General features: G+C 30.5%; 1 long non-coding RNA gene and 1 pseudogene across 1 annotated transcript; both read right to left on the bottom strand.

The window, feature by feature from the left end:
- Positions 1-6,088: 6,088 nt before the first annotated feature.
- On the bottom strand, positions 6,089-6,620 carry LOC146930826 (uncharacterized). The gene is made up of 2 exons (XR_015006499.1): positions 6,361-6,620; positions 6,089-6,264 (listed from the first exon to the last, which is right to left on the bottom strand). It is a non-coding gene; the product is annotated as an uncharacterized LOC146930826 (long non-coding RNA).
- Positions 6,621-7,203: 583 nt separating this feature from the next.
- On the bottom strand, positions 7,204-7,563 carry LOC146930825 (dof zinc finger protein DOF1.4 pseudogene; annotated as a pseudogene).
- Between the last annotated feature and the right edge of the window lie 350 nt (positions 7,564-7,913).

Below are 7,913 nucleotides of genomic sequence, written 5' to 3'. Positions count from 1 at the left end.
CATCCAAGCGCAGCCCAAAAGTAAGGTCACTAAAGTCCTCACTCTAGGTCCCCCAATAAAAAAATATAATTTTCATTAGATTTTATAAACAAAAAGGCCTCATATGTCGACTAAGAAGGCCCCGTATATTAAAATTTGTTTTAGAACTCACCTAAAAATAAAAATTATTGGACCGACCTTGCTTACATCTCTAAAGAGTGTCCATTTAGCCTTCAATAAACTATGCTAGGAACGCACTCTCTAACCTACATATGCCATGAAATAGTGGAATGAAATGAGAAACCATGAAAAAATGGTTAATCATTGATTCCATCTTTTTTATTATCAATCATTAACAAAATCTTAAAGAAAGAATATCACTCCTGAGGTCTGAGGTTGTTTCTTTCATCCTTACTGCAAATTGATTCAAAAACTTTCTAATAGAAAGTGGTCTCACACTAAAATGAAAGTTGCTTACTATGTAATTTAATTGGTAGAAAAAGTTATGGTCCTGATTTTGATTATAGTACTTTGTTTGGAGTAATTTTGTATAAAATATGGTTTACTAGGAATTCCTACATTTTCTTGCAACATGAATTAATTGCAACATTGAGCCTCTTCCAAAAGGTGAATGTTTTTCTGACCTCCTAATTTGCTCAACCTATTGGGACGTAACTCCTGATAGACTTTTTTTTTTTTTTTATTGCTTAAAGGTAAATTAGGAGTTAAATCCCGATGGGGCTATTGAAGGATTTGTAGGCCTTAGTTGTGGGTGGACCGTGGTAGGTCCAAGGAGTGAAGAATGTGGCGCTATGATTTAGGAATAACGATGAATAAACAATTTTTCGATCCACCTTTATATGTTTAAATTTATCAAAATACACTATCGAAAACGAGTTTAAGATGCTCTCTTGTACTTTTTGAGGGAAGATCGAGAAATTATATAATGGAAATTTTCAAGTTGTATTTTGGCTGATATCGGATCTTGTTCGGTGATCCATACTCAGCTTTTGGGATTTTTTTTTCGGTGACGGATGTATGTAGAATCATTCTAGAATGTAATGGGGGTATTATTGAGGGGAAAAAAAAAAGTTAATGTGTTTTGAGGGAAAAAAAGTTAATATTACATTGTTAAAATATTGAATTTTACTCAATGCATCATTTTTTGGGTCCAAGCTCAATGTTTTGTCTTAATAATATTTTCTTTAAATGTACAATTTTATATTTTATTGGGTTTGCCAAGTACCGATATTATTTTGGCACTGCAAAAGATATTTAAGCTTTCAATAATAATTAATAAAATTCCTTCAAAAAATAATAATTAATAAAATATTTGATATTCCACTTAAGTACATGTTTTTCATATTTTATTTTATTTTATTGGCTTAAATGCAATTTTGATCTCCCTATCTTCAATTTTGTTAATTTTTGATACTCTATTTTTTAAAACCATCTTTTTGGTTCCCTTACTTTGAAAGTCAATGAAAATTTATGACCCCTTCTCTTTAAATGATATGGCGCGTTCATCAATTACGTAAAAACAAATAATTTCATTCAAACTAAGACGAATTGATTTTTTTTAATAATAATAAAATGAATTGCCTTAAAAAAAAGAAATTTTCCTAAAAAAATAAAATTAATGGTCCACCACCGATTTAAAGATTAATCTTATAACAGAACCAAGAATAAAGTCGTAAAAATGAATTGGCTTTTGCCCGATCAATTCAACATTATTTAATGGAATTTTTCGGATGGTGTTTGTTCCATCCTTGCTATTAAAAGATCTATTTTAAAGCACTACCAAAAAAAAAGATCTACTATGTTTTTAAAAGTGTTGTAAATTTTGATTATATTTCAAAAGTTTCAAATATTTTGTGTTCCATATTTTTAATTGAGAAATATAGAAAAATATTTTTAATAGAAACTCATTATTATTATTATTATTATTATTATTATTATTATTATTATTATTATTATTATTATTATTATTATTATTATTATTATTATTATTATTATTATTATTATTATTATTATTATTATTATTATTATTATTATGGCTAATTCTTGGACCACATCATTTTGACTTGATTAAGTCTAAACAATTTTTACTCTCATTTGAAACGGTAATTTAGGCACATAAATTTTATTTTGTAACCGAAACAAAATTAAAGAGGCACATTATGTTTTGAGTTAATTGTGCTGCAATTATAGTTGATGCGTGAATGCCTACTTTTCCTATTTCCATGTAAGGTCACGTTCTTCTTCTTTTAACAAGAAAAACACCATTTTTCTTTTATATGATAACTTATGCACAACCTATAAAAATCCTCTCTTCTATGAGTCTTACACACAATCCTGGGTAACATCATTCATGTGTTTATCAGATTCAAGCTGTTCTGTCACCTCTGATGTGATTCATATCAGGGAAGAACATGTTGTATGCTGGGAGGATATGCGTTTATGAGGCGGATAAATCATTAAGGACAGTGACTTTGTCACGCCTCATGTTATATAATGGATTACTGATTGACAGGTTATCTCCTTCCATGATTTTGTGCTTGTTTACTTCGATTCTACTGACTGCAAATCACCGCAATTTCAAGAACAGATAAGTTCCCTTGAAATCTCCCTTGATTATTCTTTTTAATATTTAATTGATGCATTTATTTATATGATGATTATTATTTATAGAGAGAATTTATTCCTACTTTTTACAACAATCTTAAGGATTTATTCATAGAATTTGTGTGCCCTAATTTACTTATCAATTACAACGAATTTGCACAAACTGTTTCCTTTGTTGTGTATTCTTTCTTCAAACAAATTGTTATATTTTTCATGAAGTTTGTTGTTACGTGTGTAGTGTTACGTTCTAAAACATCAGCAAACATGATTATATGCATCTAATTTTTACCTTTGCTGACTAATATTTAAATGATGCATTTATTTATATGATGATTATTATTTATAGAGAGAATTTATTCCTACTTTTTACAACAATCTTAAGGATTTATTCATAGAATTTGTGTGCCCTAATTTACTTATCAATTACAACGAATTTGCACAAACTGTTTCCTTTGTTGTGTATTCTTTCTTCAAACAAATTGTTATATTTTTCATGAAGTTTGTTGTTACGTGTGTAGTGTTACGTTCTAAAACATCAGCAAACATGATTATATGCATCTAATTTTTACCTTTGCTGACATAGGATTATTATTATTTTATTTCTGATCTTGTTTCAAGAATATTAAACTGTTTATTGTTTTGAAATATAAACGACCATTATAGTGTTCTTTGTGAAATCTTTAGTTGCTGGCATAGAGTATTGTGTATTTATTTTGGCAGCTAATATTCTTTTAACAGGAATCATAATATTGTCTACTCTCAATATCTAATCTTGTTTATTTGTAAAATTGGAGGATGTTCGTTGACGCTGAAAATTTTGGTAGCGGTAGTGAACCTTTGATTTAAAGAGAACGACGAATAAGTTGCAGAAAATTATACCATGGATATGTCACACAGATTCTATGCTGTTTTTTTTTTTTTGTAACATATTAACTTAGTTTGTTTACCTTCCTTAGACAAACAAAATGATTGAATCTTTATGATGTTTTCAATATTAGAGTTTCTGTTTTATAAGCCCATTGAAATATGTATACATGTAATTTGCGAATCCAAATTGATGTGTGTATGTTATGAGAACACTAATTTGAGAAAATTTATATCAGTTACGCATGATGAAGGGAATCAGATTGTGAATTTTATATATCTTGATGATCACATATAGTTGAGTATTTTAATTATTGAATCTAGGTGGAGTTAACAATTTTTTCTTTTTGCATATACTGATGCCATTTATGGTAGTGTTTACTTGAAGTATGTATGTGGTATATATGTTTGGATTGATAGATAAAATTGATATAAAAGTTTGTTTATCTTTAAACTCTGATTATGCAATCGGTGGTCAACTTTTGCTGTTTTTTCATATTGTCTACTAATTGCTATTTAAGTTATGTAGTAAAGTTTTGTTGCCACTAAAACATGTCGACCACTGTTGAAAGAAAATTTAGAAAAAAAATGAGTGAATTACAAGTGTGATAGAGTTTTTATCGCTTAGACCTAATCTAAGTAGACCTGAATATATTTTTGTGACACTTGATAAACTCATGAGATATATATTGAGATACACCTTAAAATATTGGTGACATATTGTAGATTATCCATTGTATTAAAATAATACAATGATGTTTGATTTATCTATGTGTGGATTTATTTTCCTCAATGTGGGGGTGTTGTCACTTGAAAAATAATTCAAGAAGACTTGAATAAAATTCACACAAGGATTTATATTTATTTACCCAATATGGGGCGTTGTCGCTTGGAAGCATTTTCAAGCAGACCTGTATAACAAATCTATGTAAATTTATTGTGTGAACCAAGTTTATTTTTATAGACTTGATGAAATAAAGGTTAATTGACTTAGAGACGTCTTAGTCAATATTTGTGAATTTAGCGGATCCGTGTATAAAACTCCTTGCGAAGAAATTTAGGGAAATGAGACTTTGCCATTTGAAAACGACAAGTAATGGGAACCCAACCTTTGTGATTGGAGATCCCATGAAGAAGGTTCAATGGATAAAAACAAGTTACTTGTTACTTCTGTTAGCACTAAAATAACGTTGTCTCTTTCCTATAGTGTATGATAATGGATGAGATGTGCAAAATAATATAAAACTGATGGGTAGGCTTTAAAAGCTTTTAATGATTACCATAAACCCTTACGGGTGGTGTATGGTTGTAGCATACACTAGATGGAATCACCTATATGAGTGTTAAGTGGGGCCGCTTGCATGAGACTGTGGCGGGTCTCTAGAGCACTCATGAATACCAGGCACGCGCATGGCCTATTAGCGCACAACCGCGTAACAACAAGAATTGTGGGGGTGTAATGTGATTGTTAGACCTCTTGCATACAACAAGTGTCTTGGTTTCCATAGCTTGCTAAACCAATTCACTGTGTGTTAAGTCTCATTAGTCTAGGACGGGTTCCATAGCTTGCTACACCGTTCCGATGCATTACATCTACGATGTTTACCCAGGAAAACTCTTTCTAACCTTTTAGTTTAACTTTTGAAATATGTGGGGGATTGTTGTAAATTTTGATTATATTTCAAAAGTTTCAAATATTTTGTGTTCCATTTTTTTAATTGAGAAATATAGAAAAATATTTTTAATAGAAACTCATTATTATTATTATTATTATTATTATTATTATTATTATTATTATTATTATTATTATTATTATTATTATTATTATTATTATTATTATCATTATTATTATTATTATTATTATTATTATTATTATTATTATTATTATTATTATTATTATTATTATTATTATTATGGCTAATTCTAATATTTATGCCTACTTTTCCTATTAATTTCTAACTGCCAATTTTTATGTAAGGTCACGTTCTTCTTCTTTTAACAAGAAAGAAAAACACCATTTTTCTTTTATATGATAACTTATGCACAACCTATAAAAATCCTCTCTTCTATGAGTCTAACACACAATCCTGGGTAACATCATTCCTGTGTTTATCAGATTCAAGCTGTTCTGTCACCTCTGATGTGATTCATATCAGGGAAGAACATGTTGTATCCTGGGAGGATATGCGTTTATGAGGCGGATAAATCCTTAAGGACAATGAATTTGTCACGCCTCATGTTATATAATGGATTACTGATTGGCAGGTTATCTCCTTCCATGGTTTTGTGCTTGTTTACTTCGATTCTGCTGACTGCAAATCACCGCAATTTCAAGAACAGATAAGTTCCCTTGAAATCTCCCTTGATTATTCTCTTTAATATTTAATTGACGCATTTATTTATATGATGATTATTATTTATAGAGAGAATTTATTCCTACTTTTTACAACAAAAAGCATATAGATGGTAAAGTTATTTGTGTGTTTTACTTACTTCAATCTCATTATTACGCTGTTTTTAGAGTCTTAGTCCCTATTTAAAATGATTCTTCTTTATGGGACTTTGAATTTAATTTAAACAAATTGCAAGGCCAGAGAATTACAAGAACGTTTGGGACAAATTATAACAATAAAAATATTATAATGAGAAAATAAATTAAAATGGCTTAGCCGAATGGAGAAATATTTTTACCCTAATTATAATATACCAAAATACAACGGCTGTTCACGCAAATAAAATGATATCCAGCAGGCATCTGATGTTTTTCCTGACAATCATCGGCAGTAACACACTTTCCTGAAATGTAAAATAAGGATAAGGAAATATTACCAAATATGAGTGAAATATTGTATTTAAGATAAAAAAAATTAAAAAAAAATAGAATGAGCTTACTTTCACCCTCGCATACAACAAGAAAAAAAGAAACATAAATGATCGCAATATAAACAAGCTTGAGAATTCCAACCATATTTTAATTTATGTTTTAACTTTGGGTATAACAAATGGTGAATTGTTTGCTCACTTTATATAGTAAAAACTTCATCCTATGTTTGCATCAAGTAAATAGTTTTAAAGAACTCTTCCGTTGCATGAAATTCTTCAATAAATTAAAATAATTATTAGATGCCACTAAAGTAAATTTTTGTATCATGTTTGCCCCTTTAACCCATATAATAGACCTTACATAAAAATGTTGCTTGTAATTATAGTTAAACATAGTTATTAATATTTAATCATTTTTTATTACTTGTCTAGCATTCCAGAACATACATACATGTTGTGTGTGTGCAAACAGACAGACACACGAGAGAGAGAGAGAGAGAGAGAGAGAGAGAGAGAGAGAGAGAGAGAGAGAGAGAGAGAGAGAGAGAGAGAGAGAGAGAGAGAGAGAGAGAGAGAGAGAGAGAGAGAGAGAGAGAGAGAGAGAGAGAGAGAGAGAGAGAGAGAGAGAGAGCCAATGTATCATATTTGAATCTTGTTGCAAAATAAAATTTATTTAGAAGGGGAGACCTCAGTAAAGGTGACCAATATAACGAAAATTGCTGTTGACACATTACATATGGCTGGGGCACACATGTAAAAGACGAAAATACCCCCTCGGCAGTTAACTACCGAAATTTTGAGCCGGCTGCAGTTAACTACCGAAGTTTCTTCGACAGTTAACTGCCGACGGAAAAATGTAAAAAAACAAAAACCTCGGCACTTAGGTACCGAGGATTACAGTTTTTGCATTTTTCAATGCTTTACAACAGGGCAAGAAGTAACTGGTGTGGTTGGTTTCTTGATCCTCTTATTCTTTCTTCCACCACCAACAGGAACATTGCGTAGAGTTCCACCTTTAGTCCAGTGTCTTTTATAAGCTCTACAGAGATGACGAGGTTGAGACTTGTTGTAATTATTGTAGTAACAAAACTTTGTGTTTGTTGAATCACATCTTGGACAGTTCAAATGTTCTGCTTGTTGCTGAGTTTGTTGCTGTTGTTGTTTTCTCATTAGATGATGAGGCTTTGAAAGTTCCAAATCTTGAGATTCTAATAAGGTTTGTTTCCAATCAAGTCCGCTGCTAGAAATAATCTGCTTAGAACTCAAACCCATGTCTTAAATTCAACTCTTTATAAGTACTAATTAACCAGAAAAACAAACAAGAACAAACCATGAAAAGAAGAAGAAGAAGAAGAACTGTACTAAGCTAGAAAGTTGCACTGTTGTAAAGCATTGAAAAATGCAAAAACTGTAATCCTCGGTACCTAAGTGCCGAGGTTTTTGTTTTTTTTTCATTTTTCCGTCGGCAGTTAACTGCCGAAGAAACTTCGGTAGTTAACTACAGCCGACTCAAAATTTCGGTAGTTAACTGCCGAGGGGGCATTTTCGTCTTTTACATGTGTGTCACAGCCTTTTGCAATGTGTCAACAGCAATTTTCCAATATAACGCCATAAACCCTTAA

This window comes from Medicago sativa, chromosome 4 (genome assembly GCF_051527215.1).
Source record: "Medicago sativa cultivar Bolivia chromosome 4, Bolivia_mono, whole genome shotgun sequence".
Lineage (NCBI taxonomy): Eukaryota > Viridiplantae > Streptophyta > Magnoliopsida > Fabales > Fabaceae > Medicago > Medicago sativa.
Note: the sequence above shows the minus strand (reverse complement) of the source record. Positions and strands in the feature narration are given on the sequence as shown.